Source organism: Ochotona curzoniae, unplaced genomic scaffold (assembly GCF_017591425.1).
Source record: "Ochotona curzoniae isolate NIBS_2020 unplaced genomic scaffold, NIBS_Ocur_1.0 patch124, whole genome shotgun sequence".
NCBI classification, from domain to species: Eukaryota; Metazoa; Chordata; class Mammalia; order Lagomorpha; family Ochotonidae; genus Ochotona; species Ochotona curzoniae.
This window is the reverse complement of record NW_024466667.1, coordinates 414,932-438,265: the sequence shown is the minus strand read 5'-3', so window position 1 is coordinate 438,265 and position 23,334 is coordinate 414,932. Positions and strand designations below refer to the sequence as shown.

The following is a 23,334-nucleotide window of genomic DNA, read 5'->3' as shown; positions in this document are numbered from 1 at the left end:
CACTCCCCAAGTGAGCGCAATGGCCGATGCTATGCCAATCCAGAGCCAGGATCCAGGAACTTCTTCCAGGTATCCCACACAGGTGCAGGGTCCCAAAGCTTTGGGCCGTCCTCGACTGCTTTCCCAGGCTACAAGCAGGGAGCTAGATGGGAAATAGAGCTGCCGGGGTTAGAACCGGCGCCCATATGGGATCCTGGCGCGTTCAAGGCGAGGACTTTAGCCACTAGGCCACGCTGCCGGGCCCCATGCATTATGTCTTAAAATCTACAAGATTCTCTTAGTTTGAACTGGCCTATGATTTTGTTGAGTCACTTAGCTAACATCTAGTTACTGCCTCCCAGCTATGAGAAGAGCTGGAGAATTCAGGAAAGATCTTTCCCTGAAAGAAACCAAGTAGATAAGTGGCAGGACCACAGTGACCTGAGGAATGCCTTGGACTCTAGGTCAGAGGAGCAGCAGCAAGCAGCCCAAAGCCCACGGTCAGCATTAGGATGGAGACAATAGCATGAAGTCAATTAAACAAACAAATAAAACTCATACAAGAAAGAGACGACAAAAAAAGCTCAGGGCTTTTACATTTTTCAGAAAGTTTTTCACAGAATATTACCATCACAGAAACTTATTTTCATAGGTAGAGGAAAAGAATAATCTAGGTGAATAAATGCTTTCATTGTTGCACATTACATGAAGGCGTTAACCTATAACTACATCACAGATGAATAGCTCATCTGTGAGATGTTAGAGATAATTTGAGTGTTAGGGAACTAAGCTTTTACACCTAGAACTTACCAGCAGCACTACCTGGTTAATTACATATACCATTTAGATTTTAGCTTTGATTTCTAAAATCAAATGTCAGCCATTCAAAAACTAAGCACACAATTATACTTCTCCAACTGCACTTGAGGGTCAGTGGGTTAGAAGCCATGACTTCTGGTAACACTCTCAAAGATTTGCATTCTTTTCTCTAATGTGTATTTTAAGCAAATTCTGGTAATCTGGATAATCACCTCATCCACAAAATCTATGATAAAAGAATCAGGATGGACTAAAGAAAAAGCACAGAAAGGGCTGATGCTGTGGCTCAACTAATTCTCCACCCTCAAGCACTGGTACCCCACATGAGTGCTGGTCCATGTTCTGGATGCTCCACTTCTGATCCAAATCCATGCCTGTGGAGCAGCAAGATGGCCCAAGGCCTTGGGACCCTGCACCCATGGGGAGACCTGAAAGAGCCTTCTGTCTCCAGGCTTCAGATCAGCTCAGCTTCAGCCATTGCAGCCAGTGGAAGGAAGACCTTTTTCTCTGTCTCTCCTTCTCTCTGTAAAACTTTTGAATAAAAATAAGTAAATCTTTAAAAAGAGAGAGCGAGCGAGCACCTAGTGTGGTTGCCGGAGTCCAGCTCCAGCTGAGTTCGGAACTCGCGAAGGGTGCGTGGATGAGGCGTAAAGAGGAAAGAAAGAGACGGACCACTAGGACTTCATGATCATAATGGACAATGCGGGAAAGCTGTCCGCTTTATTTATACAAAATCAGTCAAACTCTGGCCCAGACTTTTTACGTCATGGTCAAGTGGGTGTTTCTAAAGATAACTCTGCCATAGTATTACCTAGAAGTTCCTGCTGCCAGTACCTAGAAGTTCCTGCTACAATTCTTATCCTACAATTCAATCTTGTATCACAAAGAAAAGGAGAACTTAAAGATCAAGGAAAGAATGAAAGCCTAAATACAGGTCCCTTGATTAGCATAGGTTCAATGGGGACAGCCAAGACAGTAGGAATGATAAAGGGCCCTTTTTGCAAGATATTGACCTCCAAGCTCAGGCTGAGCAAAAAGTTAACCTCGCAAATGCCAGGATGGATTAAAATTCTTCCGCAGGGTGGTCCAGTGTCCATGCAAAAGAAGGTGGAGCTGCATTCAGGTGGTTGTAGAGACATCCGCCGGGTGGGCCCTGCCGAACAGCGGGAAATTCCTTGCGGCCCTGCCTGCAATGGAACACTCTTCACCCACTCATGTCCCCCACATCTACTGCACGGACCCCAACATGTGGTGGCATAGTGGCCTTGCTTGCGCCAAGATCACACATGGGAGCCGGTTCATGTACCAGCTGCTCCACTTCCCATCCAGATCCCTGCTTGTGGCCTGGGAAGGCACTAGAGGACGGCCCAAAGCCTTGGGTTCCTGCACCCGTGTGCGAGTCCCAGAAGAAGCTCCTGGCCCCTAACTTGAGATTGGCTCCGTTCCGAACATTATGGCCACTTGGGCATGAACCAGTGAATAGAAGATCTTTTTCTCTATCTCTTTTTCTCTGTTGATCTGCCTTTCCAATTAAAATAAACAAATCTTTAAAAAAAAAAAAAAGGCACAGAAAGGTGAATGACATATATGCACAAAGTGAAAGTGCAACCATTTAGCCTGTGATTCGAGAACAATCACAATTTGGATTTGTGGTATCCAAACCCAGAGCATCAGGGTGGGGACTGTCATCCTAGAATCAACATGTGACCAGCCACACACCTGTGTGGGAAGGCAGACAACAGAATGGTCACTGTGCAAAGACAGACTTAGTTTCAGAAAACAGCATCATGCCTCATCTCACATTTAGTTTATTTTACTGGTCTTACAATTTAGCTTACATTATACTTACAAATTTATTTTTGCTTTATACTTGTTTTTTTATATATAAGTATGAATTACATATTTTAAGAAAAATTTTGCTCAAGATACAAGTTTCACAATTTTTTTCCCTTTAAAAGGAAACTGTGGGGGCTGGCACTATGGCACAGCAAGCAGTAAAGTGACTACTGGTGATGCTTGCATCACCAATGGGTGCTGGTGCAAGTCCCGGCTGCTCTGTTTCTGATCTTATAGTCTGGGGAAAAGCAATGACAGATGTCCCAAGTGCTTGGACCCCTGTGTCCATGTGGGAGACCTGGCAAACACCTGGCTGCGGCCCAGCCCGGCCCAGCCCTGTGGCTTCATTCATTTGGGTAGTGAACCTGCAGATGAAAAATATCTGCCCCATCACCCTCTCTCTCCATCTTTCCCTCTCTCTAACTGTTGGGCAAAGCAAATAAATACATTTTTACCTAAGAAATGGGGAGGGGTGATTATGTATTGCTCATGTTTAAGATTAGGATGCAGGGAAAAACACTGAGCATCAAATCTAACTTATTCCCAATGGTGGCTCTCCTAGTTGCCTGTGCCAACAGTATCTCCCAGCCTCAGCTGCCCACTGTAATGGAAATTAAAGTCTTTATTCTGCCTTTCTAAATCAACTTCTGATATTTCAAGTATTTTGTTTAATGGCATTCAATACCCTATCAAAAAACAGAGCTTAAGCTCTTGGTCGTGTTAGCATCTCTCTGCACATAATCCTGTCACATAGCATGGAGATGATGCCTTCACGGGGACCCCATCCCACTACACTCACCTGTGGTGTTTCTACTTCCACCTCCTCCATCCTGCACGGAAGCCACAGGACTGACCTCACCAGTGAACTTCTGAGGCGATAACCCTCCTACTCAAAAGGCTGTCTAAATAAGGCTGTCCAGTCCAACCTTACTCCATCTACTCTTCCCACTGCACAGTGAGTCCAAAGCTAGAGTTTCTGAGGCAATGACACAAGCACAGTGTGTGACACACAGAGACCTGATGAGATTAAGTGTCAGAGCCATGCAATGCTCAAGACCAAAAGTATTTTGGATTTTGCAATGTTTGCAGACGTTCCTAGCTGAGCCACCCTAATCCCAGAATCTGAAACTCCAACTTCTCTGACACCCACCCCTTTTCTAGCAGCCTGGATTTTGAGATTAGGATGCTCAATCTATAAAGTCAGTGGTACAAATGGTTCCAGCGCCAGAGCTGGTAAAACACACCTCTCCCATTCGGGCATGGGACTATCTCCAGCAGCCTAACTCTTTCCTCATTCCTCCATAACACATCTCCAATCAATAACAGACAACTGTTTTTCCACAACAATTAAGAACTGGAAAACTGATCGTTAATGCAATCACACACACATATCACAGTAAGACAACAAACTTCTGTGATTAAAACAGCAGAGGGTTGGTGTTGCAGTGTAAGACGTAAAGCTACTGCCTGCCACACCTATATCCCTAATGGACTGTTTCACTTCAGACCAAGCTACCTGCTAATGCTTGGGAAAAGAAGAGAAAGAGAGTGTTTGGGCACCTGCCACTCATGGCGGAGATAGGGATGAAGTTCACTGCATCTCCTCTCTATGTAACACTTTCAAGGAAATTAACCTTTAAAACAAACAAACAAAAAGCATAAAAGCATTTCAGTCTCCCTGCTACAATTATTTTTCAAAATTCTCAATCTCTTTACAAAATAGCAGACTGATATGAGCCAAACAACTGCGACAAAAAACTGCAAATTTTTTTTGAAAAGGCAATAAAATCCCACTGAAGATCATAATAAATTATTTTATTAAGATTATTATTATAGGAAGGGCAGATTTACAGAGAGAGGGAGAGACAGAGAGAAAGGTCTTCTGTCCACTGGTTCACTCCCCAGATGACCTCAATGACCAGAGCTGGGAGCTGAGCTGATCTGATGCCAGCAGCCAGGAGCTTCCTCCAGGTCTCCATGTGGATGCAGTGGCCCAAGGACTTATACCATTCTTCGCTGCTTTCCCAGGCCACAAGCAGGAATCTAGATGGGAAGTGAAGCAGCAGAAACAGAAACCAACACCCATATGGGATGCCAGTACTTGCAGATGGAGTATTAGCCTGTAAATCATGGTGCCAACTCCCATCAAAACTTTTCAAATTAATAAAATCATCATCAACTAAACTTCTGGTATATCCCCTAAAATCTTTTTGGCTCCTTACTGTAATGAGTGAAAGTCACAAGTCCAAACTATCCACACAATTTCACATACAGTATTTCTCTTCTGTTAGATATTGTATAACGCCACTCCTGATAAGTAAAATGAATAAGAGAACTAACTGCCCACCACAAATACGACCAGTGGGCAATTCTTAAGCACTGACTTCTCAGCTGACTCTCACAGCTCCAAGGCACTGATCCAGCCTTCTACTACTCTAAAGCTAGAGGAAAACACACAGACACATTCCAGCAGTCACATGTAACCTTTCAGTAATATCACTGCTGTGGGCGAGCAGGTGGACCCCATGGATCTTCAGATGATCCAACATTAACCACGGCCACCATGCAGTCAGTCCAGTTCTCCAGCTCTCTAAACAATGGGCGACAAGTCCAGCACTTGGAATATAACAGAAATCTCAACTGATCCTGACCAGCTTCACACCCTCAACACCCTCACAATAAACACTGGTATCCACACTCCATAACAATGAAGCAAAAACTCATGACCAAAATGGAACTGCAGGAGCTGTATTCCACTTGGATTGTCCACCACAGCAAAAAAAAAAAAAAAACAAAAAAACACAAAAAACCCTTCATAACTTTATTCTCTACATTCAAGAAACTGGATGGGGGAGGGGAGCGCAGAGTAGAATTTCTCTGAAAAGCATAGGCTACATAATATCACTGACAGTATCTCAATTGTTATCCAATGGCAGGGGCAAAAGGGGTCACCTGATGGATGAGCCTCAAAAGGAGGAAAAAATAACATTTTTCATGGTTTCACACTGGTCCTTATGCAAAAACTGTGAGCCTCCAACACCCCCAACAAGTTATAGACTATATTTAAAATCTTCCACATAGAATAAAATTCCAGTGCCCACAAGAAACATATAACCCCCTAAATTGATGAACACCTCCCAACCAACACTGGCTGGCATAGGTATTTTCAGTATAGCATCAGGAACCCACAGTAGCTGCTGGCAGTTCCTCTAGGCCTCAGCAGCGCCTTAGGTCTAAGGGCACACTGGAGCCCTCTTCACTCTCAACGGATAATGTTGATGTCATGACGAGGCTCTGGATTCCTGGCACTCGGGACAAGTCATTCCTCGAACCACCACGTAATTCTTCCCCTACGCACCAGCACCCCCTCCTCCAAATACAGAGCTCTCCAGCCAGAGGAGCCCCCGGGGCACCCCAGCCTCCTCTACCTCCAAGCGACGGCCGCTTTCTCCTCCTTCGGTTCCGAGATGGGGTATCCAGAAGGTCCCGGGCAATCCCGAGCCGTGCGGGCACTGCTTGCTTGCCTGACACGGTGGCTCTGGCCGGCCCGTCTCCTTCCCCACTTGGCCCGGACTGGAGCGCTGCAGGGTACCCCGGGGGCTGGGGAGCAAGCCCCGGCGGCGACGTCGCCGCGGTCGCCGCCTCTGGTATGTCAGGGGCCGGGATTGTATTTCGAAAGATCCGCCATTTTCACCTCGTCATCACCATCACAGCTCAGCAGCTTCCCCGACAGCCCGAGCCCGGGCCGCCGCCGCCGCCTGCAGCCTCCCCCCTCCCGCCTCCCCGTCCCCGCCCCGGCCCGCCCCTCCCGAGAGGCGCACACCCACATATCCGGGGAAGCCTCCCGCCGGCCCCGCCACCCTTCCAACGCACCCGGAGGAACAAGTGCTCAGGGCTTCGCCAACCTTTCACCCCCGAAACCACACGCCGCCGCCACACCAAAGGAAGTCGCTCTCTCCCTTGCAGGTCCCAAGTCCGGCACAGGATTGTGTGCAAAAAGCAGCCGCCGTGCAGAAGGTGGCACCAAGACAATAAATTAAAAAAAAAAAAATCCAAACTCCTTCATCGCCACAAAAGCAACTTGAGACAGGTGGGAGGCAGGGGTTGCCTTAACCATGCCTACCTCAGACACCGAAAACACCACCGGCATCTTGAACATCATTCTCCAACTTTGACACTCAACCCACAGAACTACTCTGACAGAATGAGCTCTCTCCATTTGCTCACCTTGACCTCTGACCCGGTCCTAAACCACGGGCACTGACCCCTCAGGCAGCTGGGTGGATCAGAAACAATCTATCCTTAAAAATAATAGAGTTCTGAACTGTATCCCTCACCATTCAACTTTATCTGCTCGTTTCTGCCCTTGAACCGGAGACTTCCAAACCTCAAAGTGCAACTAGATTTAATACGTACCACCCCTCAAATTATGGAGACATTCCTGATTAATTTCTCAAATACGGAAAATACAGCTCGGCACTACAAAGTCTTGCCACATGCTTATGATCATCATTTTTTAAGGATTTAAGTCATCAAATTGAAAAATAAATGATCCGCTTTACAATAAGACCCCAGAGCTATCCCTTAGCCCATCCCACCAGTTCCTTTAATCATATTTAACAAGTAATTCAAAAAGAACCTACGCATTTTTACAATCACCTAATTAAGAAAATACCAACATTTCTCTTTAAAAAAATCAGTTACCTTTGTTAATTTCAGAAAGAGTCCACAATCACCAGGGATGGCAAAAGAGCCACTCTGGTGCCTCTTCAGTCTTGACAAGAGTCTAAGGTGGAAGTCGAAAGAGCTCTTTATCTCCCTACCTTGTTTGAAAAGACAACGCCACGTACAGTAGTCGGTGGACCCAGGCTTGAACAAACGCTGGCCACCGCCCGCCCGCCCCAATGCCCGCGTTCCGGTGCAGCCTGCCGGACGCTGAGTCCATCCAGTGGCCCCCAAGTCCCTCGTCCTCCCGGTGCCCCGGACCCCCGCCGGGTTGTTTACCGTTGCGTGGCCCGGCCTCCCCCGCCCCGTGCACCTCGGGAACCCTGTGACACTTAGCTGGTGGACTTCGCGAGCGAAACGGACGCACGCACACCGAGCACGGTCCGCACAAAGGGGGCGTAGGAAGGACGCGGCGGCGGCGGGCAGCCAGGGAAGGAAGGGCTGCTCCCGAGTGACACGGCAGCAGAACCGGTTCCCTGACAGCGCGGCCCACACGGCCGGGCTCTCCGGACCGCGCTGTCTGCCCGTGCGCGGCCCGCACGAGCCCTTCGTCTACACCGCCGGCCAGGCGCTGGCCCTCCGGTGACAGCCAAGGGGTTCCTCCGCCCCGCTGCGGCCCTCGGCCGGCAGCTTCCTGCGGTCAGCCCGCAGCTTCCCGCTCCCCGCCACTGCCCGGCCGGCCCGGCACCCGGCGGGGGAGCGGTCCGCCGCCCAGAGCCCGCGCCGGCCCGCCCGGGAGCCTCCCTCTCGCGGGGCTGACACTCACCAAGGCCGGCGGCGCCGCCGCCTCCTGCTTGCGCCGCGCTCCCTGGGCTCCCGGCAGCCGCGGCGGCGGCGGCGCCTCCGAGACACAGACCCGGGTTTGTTCAAAATCACGCGCCCAGCGCCATTCCACCGCCGCATCCCATAATACGCCGGGCCCTCCCCGCCCGCGCGGCCCGCTCGGCCCGCCCCTCCGCCCCGCCCCGCCGCGCCGCGCCGCGCTACCCGGGCCGGCTTCCTTCGCCCCGCCCCTTCCGCGACGTCACGCCCCGCCCCTTGGCAACCCGAGCGCGCGTCATTCCGCAAGGCTTCACGTGACTACGCCTAGGCGCGCTGTCAAAGCTTTCGCACGGAATGTTCCATTTCGCAGAGCGCGGGGGGGGGGAGAGCGGTGGAAAGGCGTGGAGGCTGGACCCGGATCGCACCGTGCACTTGGCGGAGGCCAGTCCCTCGCCTAGCTGTCCTTGTTAGGAAGTGCACGCCGTAGGTGCATTTTGCAGCATCCTCCCTTGTTTGATGTGCTTGAGTGCGCGGGTGTTACACAAGCCAAAATCTCTTCGTTTTCTAAGGCCTGATTTTGCAGGGGTCACTAAAAGCCCCTAGGAAACCATGCAGTATTAAACTTATTTAGAAAGGGACTTTTTTTTTTTTTTGCACTACATGATATACAGTTAAGACTAACACAATCAAATTTCTTTGTTTCTAGTCATGATTTTTTAAATTATTATGCACACTACGTATAAAATGCCCCAGTGTGGAGTCGGAAAGGCAAAAAGAATGTAAATGTAAAAAATAGTGGGCCACAGAACATAACAGCTAATGGAGCAGGAGGACATACAGGTCTCTGTGAAATAACAAACACCGCGAGGGAACTGAATGGGGCAGCTGAGAGTGAGACACGTGGCAATACAAGCTGTGGTCATTTCTTTTCCTATTTATTTATTTTCCACTGGAAAAGCAGACTTAGAGAGAGGGATGAGTGGTGTCATGCAGCTGCCCAGGCTCTGTCTCAGATGACAGGTCTGTTGTGCTGCGCTCAGCACAATCCACAGTAAGGATTTAGTGGGGTAGGCGAGTGGCCTCTACTGGTTAATCCTTTACCTCTAAGCACTGGCATCCCATTTGGGCTCCGGTTCATATTTAGGCTGTTCCATTTCCCTTCCAGCTCCCTGCATATGGTCTGGAAAAGCAACAAAGGATGGCCCATGATCTTTGGAACCCTGCACCCGAGTGGGAGGTCTGGCTTCTGGCTTCAGATCAGCTCAGCTCTGGTCACTGTGGCCAGTTGGGGAGTGAATCAGTGGACAGAAAATCTTTCTCTCTTTCTTGCTTTCTCTCTGTAAATCTGTCTTTCCAACAAAAATAAATTAAAAAAAGGATTTAGCAAGAATGGGTGGGAGTTTGGCCCAGTGGCGAAGGTGCCAGGTCAGGTGCCTGGGTTTGAGACCAGGCCAGGGCTTCTGACTGCAGCTTCCTGCTGAGCAGACCCTGACCCAAGCAATCCAGTGTCAGCAACCCAAATGGAAGAGCTGGATTGAGCTTCTGGTTTCTCATTTCAGGCCATTGCGGGATTTGGAGAGCTGGAGAGTGGACCAGTGCTTAAAAGCACCCATTTTCTCTCCCCGCCCCTCCCTAGTCTGTCTGCCTGTTAAATAATAGTTTAGGGCCCTGCGTAGTAGACTAGTGGCTAAAGTCCTCGCTTTGCATGTGCTGAGATCCTATATGGGTGCCAGTTCTAATCCCGGCAGCCTCACTTCCCATCCAGCTCCCTGCTTGTGGCCTAGGAAAGCAGTTGAGGATGGCCCAAAGCCTTGGGACCATGCACCCACGTGGGAGACCTGGAGGAGGTTCCAGACTCTTGGCTTCAGATTGGCTCAGCTCTAGCCATTGCGGTCACTTGGGGAGTGAATCATGGGACAGAAGATCTTCCTCTCTCTATATATGGCTTTGTAATAAAAATAAATCTTTTAGAAAAAAGTTTAGCAAAGCAAGGAAACTGGATTTAGTAACAGCTTGGAAGTTGGAAGGTCTGTGACCTGTGCAAGGAATGTGGAAAAATGAGTGATAAAAAGACTTTTTTTCCCCTGTGGGTAGGGGAGTTCAGGTGTGTGAACTCAGTTGATAAAGAGCATTAGAGTGAATCTGAGAAATGTTCATGGTCAAATGATTAGTGCTATTGTTATCTACCCAACGTGGGTTCATTTCTTGGTAGGTGAAAATCTAAACCACCAAAAGTGGTTGCCACAAAAAGTCATTTCTATATAATTTTAGTATTTTTAAAAATACTTATTTGAAAGGCAGAGAGAGAGAATTAGAGATTGACAAAGATCTCTTATCCTCTGGCCTAACCCCACTCAGGCCTGAAATGGGGTGGGGCCATGAGCCGGGAAGTCAGTCCCAGTGTCCCATAGTGGGTATCAGACATGCACCTGCTTGAGTTATCATCTCCCAGCATGCACAGTGGCGGGAAGCTGGAACGGAAGCAGAGCCAGGACTTAAACCCAGGCCCTCAGTTACAGGACATAGATATAACAAGTGGTGTCTTAACTGCAGGCCCAAAACACCCACTCCATAGAATAATTTCTATTTGCAGCAAACAAGGACACTATGGGGAATCATCTTCAAAGCAGTGGCTCCCTGAGTTGGGGAAATCAGGTACCACCTATTTTGAGTGGGAAATGACTATTCAAAAGGGGAAGTTTTTATCTTGCACAGGTGCAGTTTGCAAACAATCTCTTCCCGACATTCACGTTATGGCAATGGGGGTAAAGTTCTCCTGGCATTAATTTTAAGCAAAGGGCAACTCCTGGACACTTTCTGGCCCATCTTAATTGGGTTTGGGCCACGTTGATGTAGCTGGTTGCTTCGGCCAGCAGAGCCAGTAACATGGACACAGAGAGGGTCTGGGGATGAAGCACCAACAGGAGACCAGTGATGGTAGAAGTCTCTGCGAAGTCTCCCTTTATTGCCCCTTCACCTCTCCTTATATACTCTTCCCCCCACATCCTCATTTAGCAGGATATTGGATACAGATAAGTCCAATTAGTCTAGGTGTTTTTAGCCATAAGCCCAGTTCCTGTTCCTGCCCAGGCTAACAGGCACTAATCAACTCCTTAGCCCACAACAGCTGGTGGTTGTGCCTCTTCCTGGAACACGATTGAAAACAACTCTGGAAGACATGAGGTGATTTGGAGGTTTGAAGGCTCTTAAGCAGAATGAGTCAAATTAAAGCCTTGGAGCTGCTTGAGGATTTAGCCAGTGACAAAAGGAAGGAAGGAACAAGGCTGACCTATCCAAACAAGGGACATGTTGGGAGACATAGAATCCAAAAACCGAGGAAAGTTTCCACGTTATTCCACAAATCTAGCATACCTCTGATACCATGACAGTGTCAAAAAAGAAGGAAAATCCTCTCATTTGCACTATGAGTTGTTACAAAGACAAACCTGAGTATTAAAACACTATCAGAGCCCGGTGGCGTGGCCTAGCAGCTAAAGTCCTCGCCTTGAACCCACCAGGATCCCATATGGGCGCCAGTTCTCGTTCCAGCTGCTCCACTTCCCATCCAGCTCCCTGCTTGTGGCCTAGGAAACCAGTCGGGGACGGCCCAAAGCTTTGGGACCCTGCACCTATGTGGCATACCCAGAAGAAGTTCCTGGATCCTGGCTCCGGATCAGCATAGCATCGGCCGTTGTGCTCACTTGGGGAGTGAATCATCAGCTGGAAGATCTTCCTTTCTGTCTCTCCTCCTCTCTGTATATCTGACTTTCCAATAAATAAATAAATCTTTAAAAAACAAAAAACAAAAAAAGGACTATCAGATATGGAGCTGGGTATGATGGCTCAGTGACTAAATCCTCACACTGTAGGCACCAGGATCCAATATGGGCACCAGTTCGTGTCCCAGCTGCCCCACTGCTCTTCCAGCTCCCTGCTTGTGGCCTGGGAAAGCAATAGAGAACGGCCCAAAGCCTTGGGACCCTGTGCCTGTGTGGGAGACCTGAAAGAAGCTCCTGGCTTCAGATTGGCTCAGCTCCAGCCATTGAGGCCCTTGGGGAGTGAACCAGCAGATGGAAGATCTTTCTGCTGTTCCTTCTCTGTAAATCTGCCTTTCCAATAAAAACAAATAAATCTTTTTAAAAATGTTATCAGATCTAGCAGAGAGATGGTAAAGTTAAATAACAACAAAGTTCAGTTTATTTTTTATTTTTTTTTTAAGATTTATTTTTTTTTATTGGAAAGTCAGAGTTACAGAGAGGAGAGGCAGAGAGGAAGATCTTCCTTCCAATGGTTCACTCCCCAAGCTGCCACAATGGCTGGAGCTGAGCCAATCTGAAGCCAGGAGCCAGGAACTTTTTCAGGTCTCCCACGTGAGTGCAGGGTCCCAAGGCTTTGGGCCATCCTCAACTGCTTTCCCAGGCCACAAGCAGGGAGCTGGATGGGAGCCAGGCTGCTGGGATTAGAATCGGCACCCATATGGGATACTGGTGCGTTCAAGGCGAGCACTTTAACCACTATGCTATTGTGCTGGGCCCATCAGATTATTTTTAGAATGCTTGTTTAACATTAAGAAATCTACTAATTTATAGATTTATTCATTCATTCAAGTAGATTCAAGAAGAAAATCCAAAATAAATCATCTTACAGCTCTATCAGTTTTAGCTTTCAACAACCATTATTATTATTTTTTTTAATTCTTAGTAACCTAAAAATAAAAGGCTGTTTCTTTAATTGAATCAAGGTAATCACAAACCCAACAAGCATGTGAAGATATTACAGCTATTAGACATTTCTAATGATTACATGGTTGATCAGGGTGGGAAGGATCAAGGTTTAGGGAAAATTGGGTAAAGTCATTGCTTCCAAATTTGCTATTTCTTCTTCTTGTTCCTGGAGAAAGGGGAGAAGCAAAGGGTGAAAGCACTCACAACTTTCCACACGTCCCAGTAGCCAGGGATGAGGAACCACCACCTCATATCAACCCAGAGTCTCAATGTGTACCTATTCCGAAGGTTCTGCCCAAGTGGTTTGGATAGTTCTGAAATGCTGCCGATTTCAGTGATCCGAGGGTCATGTCACCCTTTCCATGTCCATTGGCTCCATTCACTGAAATTATTTGCTGTCATCATTTGGGGTTGTTGTCCAGTTAGTTCTGTTCTGTTGCAACACCAAGTGCGTTGCCATATTCTGCTTTTACAACATGGCCTGTGTCCACTGCTCCACCTTTTTCATTAAAAAAGGCATGTCTTGCAGGGGAGTCCTAGTACCTGGGCCAGGTGTCCCAAGCCCTGCCAAATGCCCCACCCCCCGTGGAGTTCACAAACCTGACACCCACCTAGAAGGCAGGCCCAGGGTCTGGGTCAATCGGCCCACACCCCACCAGTTCCCTTGTCCCAGGATGAACCCATCCCTCACCACAGGTGGGCCCCATGACCTGAGCCAAGCTACCCGAGCCCTGTCAGATCCCCCATCCCTGGGACTCATGTACCTGGCCCCACTGGGCCCAGGCTGGCATGACTCGCCTCACCTCAGCATCTGCAGTCTTATTGCGCAGCCTGGCCTAGTCTAGTCTGCCCCTGTTCCAGCTCCTGCTGGTGGGTGCTGCAGCCTATCCCAGCCCAGCCTGATTGCTGTCCCAGTCCTAATGTGAACTGGCTGGTGTTGCGGCCTGATCTGGCTCCTCCTGCCCCCTGCCCTGGTTCTCAGATCTGCCAGTGGGTATTATGTGCTGGCCCAGACTGGTCTGTCCCCAGACCTGACCCACATGTATGCCGGCTCATAATGTAATCTGGCGTTGTCTGGGCTGCTCCTTGTCTTGCTTCCTATGCTTAATTTTATGGGCTGTGTCCCAAGAAGGAGTTTCCCAAGCTCCTCTATTGAGTCTCCTCCCAGTGGCAGTTCTTGTGCACACCAGTGGGTTGTTGGCCCAGGTTGACTTTGTCCACCTCCTGTCCTGACAAGAACAGTGGCCTTGCTCAACCAGCCACACCCATTCTGGTTCTTGTTGGTTGTTGCAGCCCAGTGCTACCTGGTCCGTGCCCAGACACAACTTTCATTTAGTTCACGTAGTTCAACCTAGTTTGGCCTGTTCTACACCCAAACTCTCATGAGTACCAGTGGGGGCTGGAGTCAAGCCCAATCTGTCGCTGCAGCATCCCAGCGCACATCTGTGCAGGTGCAGGCTGTAGCCATGTACAACCATGCGTGCTGAGCTCAGTCCTACTCTCATTCTCACCAGCGGGAACCCCAACTGAACCCAGCTGAGGTGCCCCCTTAGCTCCCCAGCAAGGCCTGACTCCATCTGCAGTTCTTGGGCAAGCCAGCAGAGATTGCAGTTCCACAGGGGTGAGCCCACATTGCCCCCACAGATTCTGCTATCAGACCCACTTCTCTCACTCTTGTTCTCCCCTCCAAACCAATTTGGTGTCAGCTCCCTACATACATACACATGTCATGGACTTGTCTATGGAAGTCCCTCAGCTATAATTCCTAACCTGGGCATAAAAACCACAGGTCATCTCCCACTGCCACCTGTGCAATCCCATCATCCCCCTGTACATCAAGACCCTCTAACCGTAAGGGTGCACCTCCAGGTGGCCTGAGAGTCTTTGCCCAGCACTTTTGGCACCTGGGCTGCCAGGCTACAGGGACCCGTGTGAATTAAAAAACCTAACATCCAGGATGGGGTGGTCCAGGAAGCTCACTGAGTGTCCCTTCCCCCAAGGGATCCAGTGTGCTCAGCTCTAAGTACCTGTGCTGGGTTTGAAAAGCCTCCAAGCAGGGGGTCTTGTAGGCCCACTTCATGTGCCCCAAACTTTTTCTGTTAGAGCAGATCCTGGGAGGATTTTGTCACAGGATATTGTCACAGTTCAAGTAACTGAAATCCTGCACTGAGGGAGAGCTGCGCTGAGCTGCAGGCTCCTGGCTTCAGCCAGACCCCATCTTCATCACTCCAGGGACTCGGGAGTGTGAACCAGCAAATGACAGTGCCCAGCTCTTTCTCTCTGGAATACACAAGTTAAACATTTTTTAAGTTTTTATTTTTATTTTTGAAATTTATTGTACAATTTTGTATAGTCTGGGATTCCCCTCTCCCCATTTTCCACCCCTGATTGATTTTTCCCATAATGTCACAACTCTTCATAAGGAGTTACAATTCCATCAGTCTGCTATTTAAGTGTGCCCCAACATTGCTGGTACAGACAACGAAATTAAACATTTTTTTTAAAAAGAGGCTAACGGGGCCTGGCGTGATAGCATAATTATTAAAGTCCTCAGCTTGCACGCGCCAGGATCCAATATGGGCACTGGTTCTAATCCTGGATGCCCCACTTCACATCTAGCTCCCTGCCTGTGGCCTGGGAAAGCAGGCGAGGATAGACCAAAGCCTTGGGACCCTGTATCTGTGTGGGAGACCTGGAAGAGCTCCTGGTTCCTGGCTTCGGATTGGCTCAGCTCTAGCCATTGCGGTCACTTGGGGAGTGAATCATCGGAAGGAAGATCTTCCTTTCTGTCTCTCCTCCTCTCTATATATCTGCCTTTCCAATACAATAAATAAATCTTTTTTTTTTTTTTAAAGAGGCAAACATTGTGACACAGTGGTTTAAGCTGCAGCTTGCAACATGGGCATCCCAGAACACAGTGCTGTTTTGAGTACTGGCTGCCCTACCTCCAAACCAGTTGCTTGCCAATGTCCCTGGGAAGGCATCAGAAGATGGACCAAGTCCTTTGGCCGCTGCTACCACGTGAAAGGCCAGTATGGGGCTCTTGGCTCCTGGAGTCAGCTGGCTCAGCCCTGGCTGTTGCTACCATTTGGGCAATGAACCAACAAGATGGAAGATTCTCTCTTTCTCTCTCTCTCTCTCTGCTACTTCATTCATGCCCTCTCTTTCTGTAGTTCTGCCTTTCAAATAAATGAATACATCATATATATCTATATATCTATAGATAGATATTTAAAGAAATTAGAGGCACTAGGGCAGCATGATGGCTCAATTGGCTAATCCTCCCCTTACAAGCACCGGGATCCTATATGGGTGCCCACTCAATTCCTGGCTGCTTCACTTCCCTTCCAGCTCCCTGCTTGTGGCCTGGGAAAGCAGTAGAGGATGGCCTAATGCCTTGGAACCCTGCACCCAAGTGGGAGACCCAGAGGAGGCTCCTGGCTTCAGATCGACACAGCTCCAGCCATTGAAGCCACGTGGGGAGTGAACCAGCAGATGAAAGATCTTCCTCTCTGTCTTTCCTCTCTGTATATCCACCTTTCCAATAAAAAAATAATAAAAATAAATCTTTTTTAAAAAAAAGGCTAGAAAAAGGAGCATGTAATGTTTTGTCATATGCACTTAAGCTGTAGGAGACAAAACCAGCCTGTGGCCAGGCATGGGGTTTCCCTTGGCAGGGAGTAGATACAGCTGCTGCCAATGAGCCTGAGATGTGCATCTCCAGACGGGATACAGGAGCTTGAAAGAAGAGAGGTCAGGCTGAGGGAAAACATGATTTATTCTAGGCTTCCGCCATTTGGACCTGGACTTTAATGTGTGAGAAGGAGAGTGCCCACTTGTCCACTCAGTTGGAAGAAAAAGATATCTGCCCCTGTGGGGAGATTGGAAACTAGGTCAAGCTTTTATCACCAACCCTCTTACATTTCTTCGCAGCTTAGAAACACTAGCATGTATTTTTCTCAAGCATTGGATGAGTTCACAGATCTAGATTGGATTCAGCCAGGCCTGTTCTGAACCCACGCTTTAGGTTGGGGTGTCGTCTATGCCACATCCTCTAATTCTAGGACCTAAGTTCATCAGGCATTAGATGCTTGGGAATTCCAGAAACACTTGTGATATCCTTTTTATAAGATTACCCTACCCAGAACCAACTGGCACGCTGTCACTTCTGCCTACATCCCATTGAACAAAATGGATCATGTGGGCAAACCCACCATCAATGAGACGGAGCCTGTGAACTCACAAATCCATGTGCCACATACTTTTAAATTCTTTATTTATTTTTAAAAATTAATTTCATTTTATTGGAAAGGCAGATTTGCAGAGAGAAGGAGAGACAGTGTGAAAGACCTTCTATCTGCTGTTTCACTTCCCAAATGGCCACAATGACTGGAGATGAGCCAATCTGAAGCCAGGAGCCAGGAGCTAATTCCTGGTCTCCCACACAGGTGCAGGGTCCTAAGACTTTAGGCCATCCTCTGTTGCTTTCCCAGGCCACAAGCAGGGAGCTGGATGGAAAGTGGAGAAGCCAGAACATAAAACAGCACTCATATGGGATCCTGGCTGCTGCAAAAGGATTAGCTAACTCAGCCATCACACCAGGCCCAAATTATTGTCAATAGTAATTAGATTGCTTTTAGCTTTAAGTCTCAAAGAACTCAAGTCAAATAGCTTATACATCGCATAACTACCTTTATATCTTATAAATGGTAAATAGCTCTTTCCTAGAGTAATTCTGCAGAGAAAAAGGTGTCTTCAAAGACAGATACTCATAAGGGCTCAGCATTTCATGATTAAAATGCTGCTTGGGATGCCTTTATCTTATATGGGAACCCTTGGGTTTGAGTCTGGTAGTACACGCCCTAGGAAGCAGCAGATAATGGCTCAGGTGGGTTATGTGGCCCTGCCACCCATGTGGGAGATTCAGAAGAAATTCCTGGCTCCTGGCTTCAGCCTGGCACGACCCCAGCCATTGGAGGCATTTTAGGGAGTAAATATATGGATGGAATATCTCTCTCTAGGTCTGCCTCTCAAGCAAATACAAATAAATGCATACATATATAAATAAAAAATAAATACACAAAACTTTAAAAAAATTATTTATTGGACAGACTGATATACAGAGAGAAGAAGAAACAGAGAGAAAGATCTTCTGCCCACTGGTTCACTCCCCAAGTGGCCACAACAGCTGGAGCTGGGCCAGTCTGAAGCCAGGAGCCAGGAACTTCCTCTGGATCTCCCATGCGGGTACAAGGTCCTTGACTACTTTCCCAGGCCACAAGCTGGGAGCTGGAAGGAAAGTGGAGCAACTGGGATATGAACCAGCACCCTTATATGGTCCTGGCATATGCAAGACTGGGATTTAACCACTAGATTATTGCACTGGGCCCAACAAACACCAAATTTTTAAAAATGACTTTGACTAATTCCTCCTTTCCAAGCCGCTCTCCTTAACTTGTTAACTATTCTTGGGTTTGCTTCTCATGGTTGTCACCAAGGATGATAAGACACAGACTGGACACATACCAGCTGCTAAGGAAAATATTTTTTTCTTTGTGTCTCTTTTCATCAACAAGTTAAACTTGTCTTCAGGAAACGTCCCATCATGATGTACTGATATCACCTGATCAGATAAATCTTCTTAAATGATTAACCACAAAACAAGATAGCCTAGAGCAGGGTCAGCCACTTAGGGCTTTTCAAATCCACCCAATGGCCTGATCCTATTCATCCCAGGAGCTAGGAATATTTTAGTGTCTTTTTTTTTTTTTTTTAACATTTTAAAAGTACTGTAGGGACTGGTGTTATGGAATAGTAGATAAGCTGCCAACGTCAACGTGATGCCAATATTTCATAAGGGCTTTTGAGTCCCAGCTGCTCCATTTCTGACTCCCAACTAAAGGCTTGTAAAACACTAAAAGGGGGCCCAAGTGCCTGGGTCCTTGCCTCCACCTGGGAGACCTGGTAGAAGCTCTTTGCTTGTGATTGCAGCCCAGCACATCTCCAGCTACACAAGCCATGGCGGGCATTTAACGAGTAAGCCAGCAGATGGAAGATCTCTCTGTCTCTCTATAACTCTTTCAAATAAGTAAATAAACAAATAAAATACCTCTAAAATGGACCATAGAAGTTAAGCAGCAGCAGCGTACAGAGGCCGTATGTGAACTAAAAATCTAAAGCATTCATTATTCGGCCCTTTGTACATCCCAGCCCAGCGCAGTCATGCTTCACCATGAGGCCTGATGAAACATCAGCTCCACATACACAACGTTCTTGCCCATTGATCATTGTCAAAGTAAGTTAAGGAGAGGTTTTTGTGCAGACATGTCAGGGTGCTATTGCAGGATGCTGTTGCAGGCAGACAGTAGAGGTTTGTGAAGAATCCCCACAGGGTAAGTACATCTTTTTTTTTGGCCATACAGTTCACTTTAGGACCAGGACTGGGGCTGGACTAGGTTGTAGTACCCACCATCATGAGCTGGAACTTGAGGCAGAGCCAGGCTGCAACACTCGTTGGGGGACGTTGAGGAAAGGTAGGTCGTGCCAGACTTGACCACAGCATCCACCAACACTTGTAAGATCCAGTGGTGAGGGAGAACAACGAGCCCAAGAGGAGGGCTCCGAGGATCCCACTGCTGGGCCATGAGAGCTGGTGACACGAGAGCTGGGACTGGAGGCAGACCAGGCTGGGCAGAGCTACAAAGCCCATGGCCTGCATGTGAGCTGGGTTAGGGGGAGAGCCAGGCTGAGCTAAGCAATCATATCCACTAGTGCAGACATGAGCCAGAGTAGGTGTAGGCTGGTTGCACTTTGCCTCATCATCAGCTGGCAGGTGCTGGGACTGGGACCAAGTCCTGTCAGGCTAGACCACAGAACCACCTGGAAAGTGCAAGATCTGAGGCTGGGAGTGGGCCTAGCAGGAAAATTGTGGGCACCTCTCTGATGGGCTATAACTCACCAGCGAGCATGAGAAACAGGGCTGCAGTTCCTGCTGGCATGTGTGAGGGCCAAGCATGTGTTGAGCACTGGACCACAGAATCCATGAGATGGGGCTAGGGACAGAACTGGCTAAGTAACTATAGCCACTAGTTTGTGTAGAGGCTGACGGTGGGTGATGAACTAAGCCGGACCCCACACTGGCTGACACACAGCAGTCAGGTCAGGTCTGGGTTCACCTCTGGTGAAGTTTCTTTGAGGATTTCCCAACTGGATCACTGGACTCAGAACTCTAATCATGGGGAAAATCACAGGATTATAGAGTGCATGTGTCAGAACTGGGTCTACATTTAAAGTAATAGAGTAAAGATGCTAAGAGCTACATAATAATATATATTTTTAAAGATTTATTTATTTATTGGAAAGTCAGATATACAGAGAGGAGGAGAGACAGAGAGGAAGATCTTCCGTCTGATGATTTACTCCCCAAGTGACCGCAATGGCCGATGCTATGCCGATCCAAAGCCAGGATCCAGGAACTTCTTCCGGGTATCCCACACGGGTGCAGTCCTCGACCGGTTTCCCAGGCCACAAGCAGGGAGTTGGATGGGAAGTGGAGCTGCTGGGACTAGAACTGGCGCCTATATAGGATCCTGGCGCATTCAAGGCGAGAACTTTAGCCGCTAGGCTACACGGCCAGGCCCTACATAATAATATTTTGAGAGAGACCACCTCATTTTTATTACAGTACATACAGTTGGTCTACTCCATTATTAGGCATTGTGATCAATTATTACTGTGTGTAATGAATAAGTTGTTATAGATAGATATGTATGCCAGGAAAAGAACATAATATACAGGTCCATGGGGTTAGTTACCTTTGGTGATTTCAGTCATCTTGGACACCCTGCTGAGAGGGCCACATTTGGACCCAGAGAATACAATGAACACAGGAAACCATCTCAGAGAGCAGAATCAAGGTCTATCCCTGAAATTGTATTCTATCAACAGGGCAGGGCACAGTGGGTATTTTCAACTATTGCCTAGGATCGTGCCATTGCTATGGAATAATCACTGCTGTATATTTCCCGGTCTTCCTTTTCTGAGTTTTATTGTGGTTGTTCCACTGTTGTTTTGTCTTATATGTACAGACACGGAGGATAGCATTTGTTTTATGTTCCTGGACCATGAAAAGCCACATCCTAATGTGACAGGACTGTGCATTACCAGACATCCTGGATTTGAGCTGATGTAGAACATTTAAATTAAAATTGCAGGAGGTCATTGTTTGGGACTCAGCCCCAAATGATCCAGCCAAAATAATAGAGTCACTCACGCTAAATTTCCATGTCACTAAACTGACACTAAGCCATTTATCTGACCTTCTGAGAAATCAGATTTAGATAATAACCAAACTTCACAAAGAGGTCAGTTTCCATTGACATGAAGAAATTTTCTCTGCTTTAAACTTTGATGAAAAAGCTAAAGCAACTTAACGTTAACCAATAATTCATTTTTTGATTTTTCTGTCTCTCCTTTGAAATGACTGCATTTTGTTTTCTTGTTTTTGCCTCATTTAGTCCTATTTTATGATTATAAAACCTATCTGTTTTCCTCAGCTAATTGAAGATGTATTTTGTTTTATAAAATACAGTGCTGCTCATTCTGGAATTGAAAATAAAGCCAAATAAATCTAGTTTAATCATTAAGCTAGGTTTTTCTAATTTTGTCCTCAGACACAACTGAACTCTTTTTCTTAGGGAGGGAGTATACTGTTCTGCAAAGAGCACAAAATTCCAAACTGGCTATTATTAAGCCTTCTTTTTTTTTTTTTTTTGCCAATGGAATGAGCTCTGATTTGATGTAGGCGATTTCTACCTCCTTTTCCTTTTCAAAGAAAAAAAAACATATTATTTTATGTATGTTGGAAAGCCAGAGATATGGACAGAAGGAGACAGGCAGAGAGAGAGCTTGCATTTTCTGATTCACTCCCCAATGGCTGCCATGGTCAGAGTTGATCTGGTCCAAAACTGGGAGCCAGGCGCTTCCTCCGGGCCTTTCATGTCCTCTGCTGTTTTCTCAAGCTATCAGCAGGGAGCTGGATAGGAAGTGGAGTAACCAGGACATGAACAGATGCCCATATAGGATGCTGGTGCCAGCAGATGGAGGATTAGCTTATTAGGCTAACATAATAGCCCCTCTAACTTCTTTTCTTTCTTCTTTTTTTTTTTAAGATTTATTTATTTTTGTTGGAAAGTCGGATTTACAGAGTGAAGTAGAGATAAAGATTCTCCATCCGTTGGTTCACTCCCCAAGTAGCCTCAACTGCCAGAGCTGAGCTGATTCAAAGTCAGGAGCTAGGAGCGTCTTCTCGGTTTCCTAGGTGGGTGCAGGGTCCCAAGGCTTTGGGCCGTCCTCTACTGCTTTTTCCAGGCCAAAAGCACGGAGCTGGAAGGGAAGCAGAGCAACCAGGGTATAAACCAGCACCCATATGGGATCCTGGGTGTGTAAAGCGAGTACGTTAGCCACTAGGCTACCTTTCTGGGCCCTACCTCATTTTCTTAAAAGAAATTTCTTTTTCTGTATTTTACATCTCTCCTTTGTAACAGAGGAAACATACCATTTATCACATCTCAAGACGGCCTTTGCAGCCAAGACTGTAAGAAATTGCATTGTTAGGGAATGTGCCATGGCTGAGCCTCTGCCTTCAGTGCCAGCATCCCATATGGGCATCATGTCTGGTTGTTCCACTTCCAATCTAGCACCATGCGCATGCCGTAGGAAAGCAGTGTAGGATTGCCCAAGTTCTTGGGCCCCTGCACCCACGTGGGAGATACAGAGGAAGCTCCTGGCTCCTGGTTTCAGATCAGCTTAGTTCTGGTAATTGTGGACATTTGAGGAGTAAGCCAGCCCAAGGAAGTCCTCTCTCTCTCTCTCTCTCTCTCTCTCTCTCTCTCTAATTCTACCTTTCAAATTAAATAAAAGAAATAAAGAGAAATTGCATTCTTAGGTCTTTCTATTAGGAGAGCAAAATGATAAGAATAGCTATTTCTGCAATAACAATTTTGTAAGTTCTACCAAAATTCTAAGCATGTCTCCTTTCAGTGTCTTTCTGGGAATGTGTTTGGCCTGTACATTAATGTATATAAAATGACGCATGAGAAAGGTTATTCATTACAGCAATGACTGATCAAAAGTAAAGAAAAGTAAGTGTTCTAGCAGCTAAGACCCTCACAACTGCTTTTGGAGCTCCTGGGTTTGATTTTGGGGTCCCTGCTCCTGACTCCAGCAGACTCTGGGAGGCAGCAGGGTATCTCGTGTAATTAGGGTTCTGCTTCTCACGTGGGGAAGACCTGGGTTGTGTTCCTGGCTCTGGTTTTGAACCTGACTTTGGTTCCAGATGGGAGCTGTTGCAGACATCCAAGGAGTGAACTAAGAGATTGGAGCTCACTCTGTCCTCTCTCCTTTTCTTGAAAACAACAATAATATCCCATTCCCCCAACTTAAGTGTCCTATTGTAATTAATAAACCAATTTTGCCATACCTTCAGTAT

General features: G+C 47.3%; 1 protein-coding gene across 2 annotated transcripts in view; it reads right to left on the bottom strand.

Moving 5' to 3' along the window:
* The window catches only part of LOC121166325 (protein lin-54 homolog), a 67,298-nt gene extending 60,975 nt beyond the window's left edge, over positions 1–6,323 (bottom strand). Inside the window, exon 1 of one of the 2 annotated variants that reach the window (XM_040995469.1) lies at positions 6,063–6,323. The gene's annotated coding sequence lies outside the window, so the exon portion shown is untranslated. The remainder of the gene's footprint in view (positions 1–6,062) is intronic. The other variant, XM_040995470.1, reaches the window with a different exon arrangement.
* Between the last annotated feature and the right edge of the window lie 17,011 nt (positions 6,324–23,334).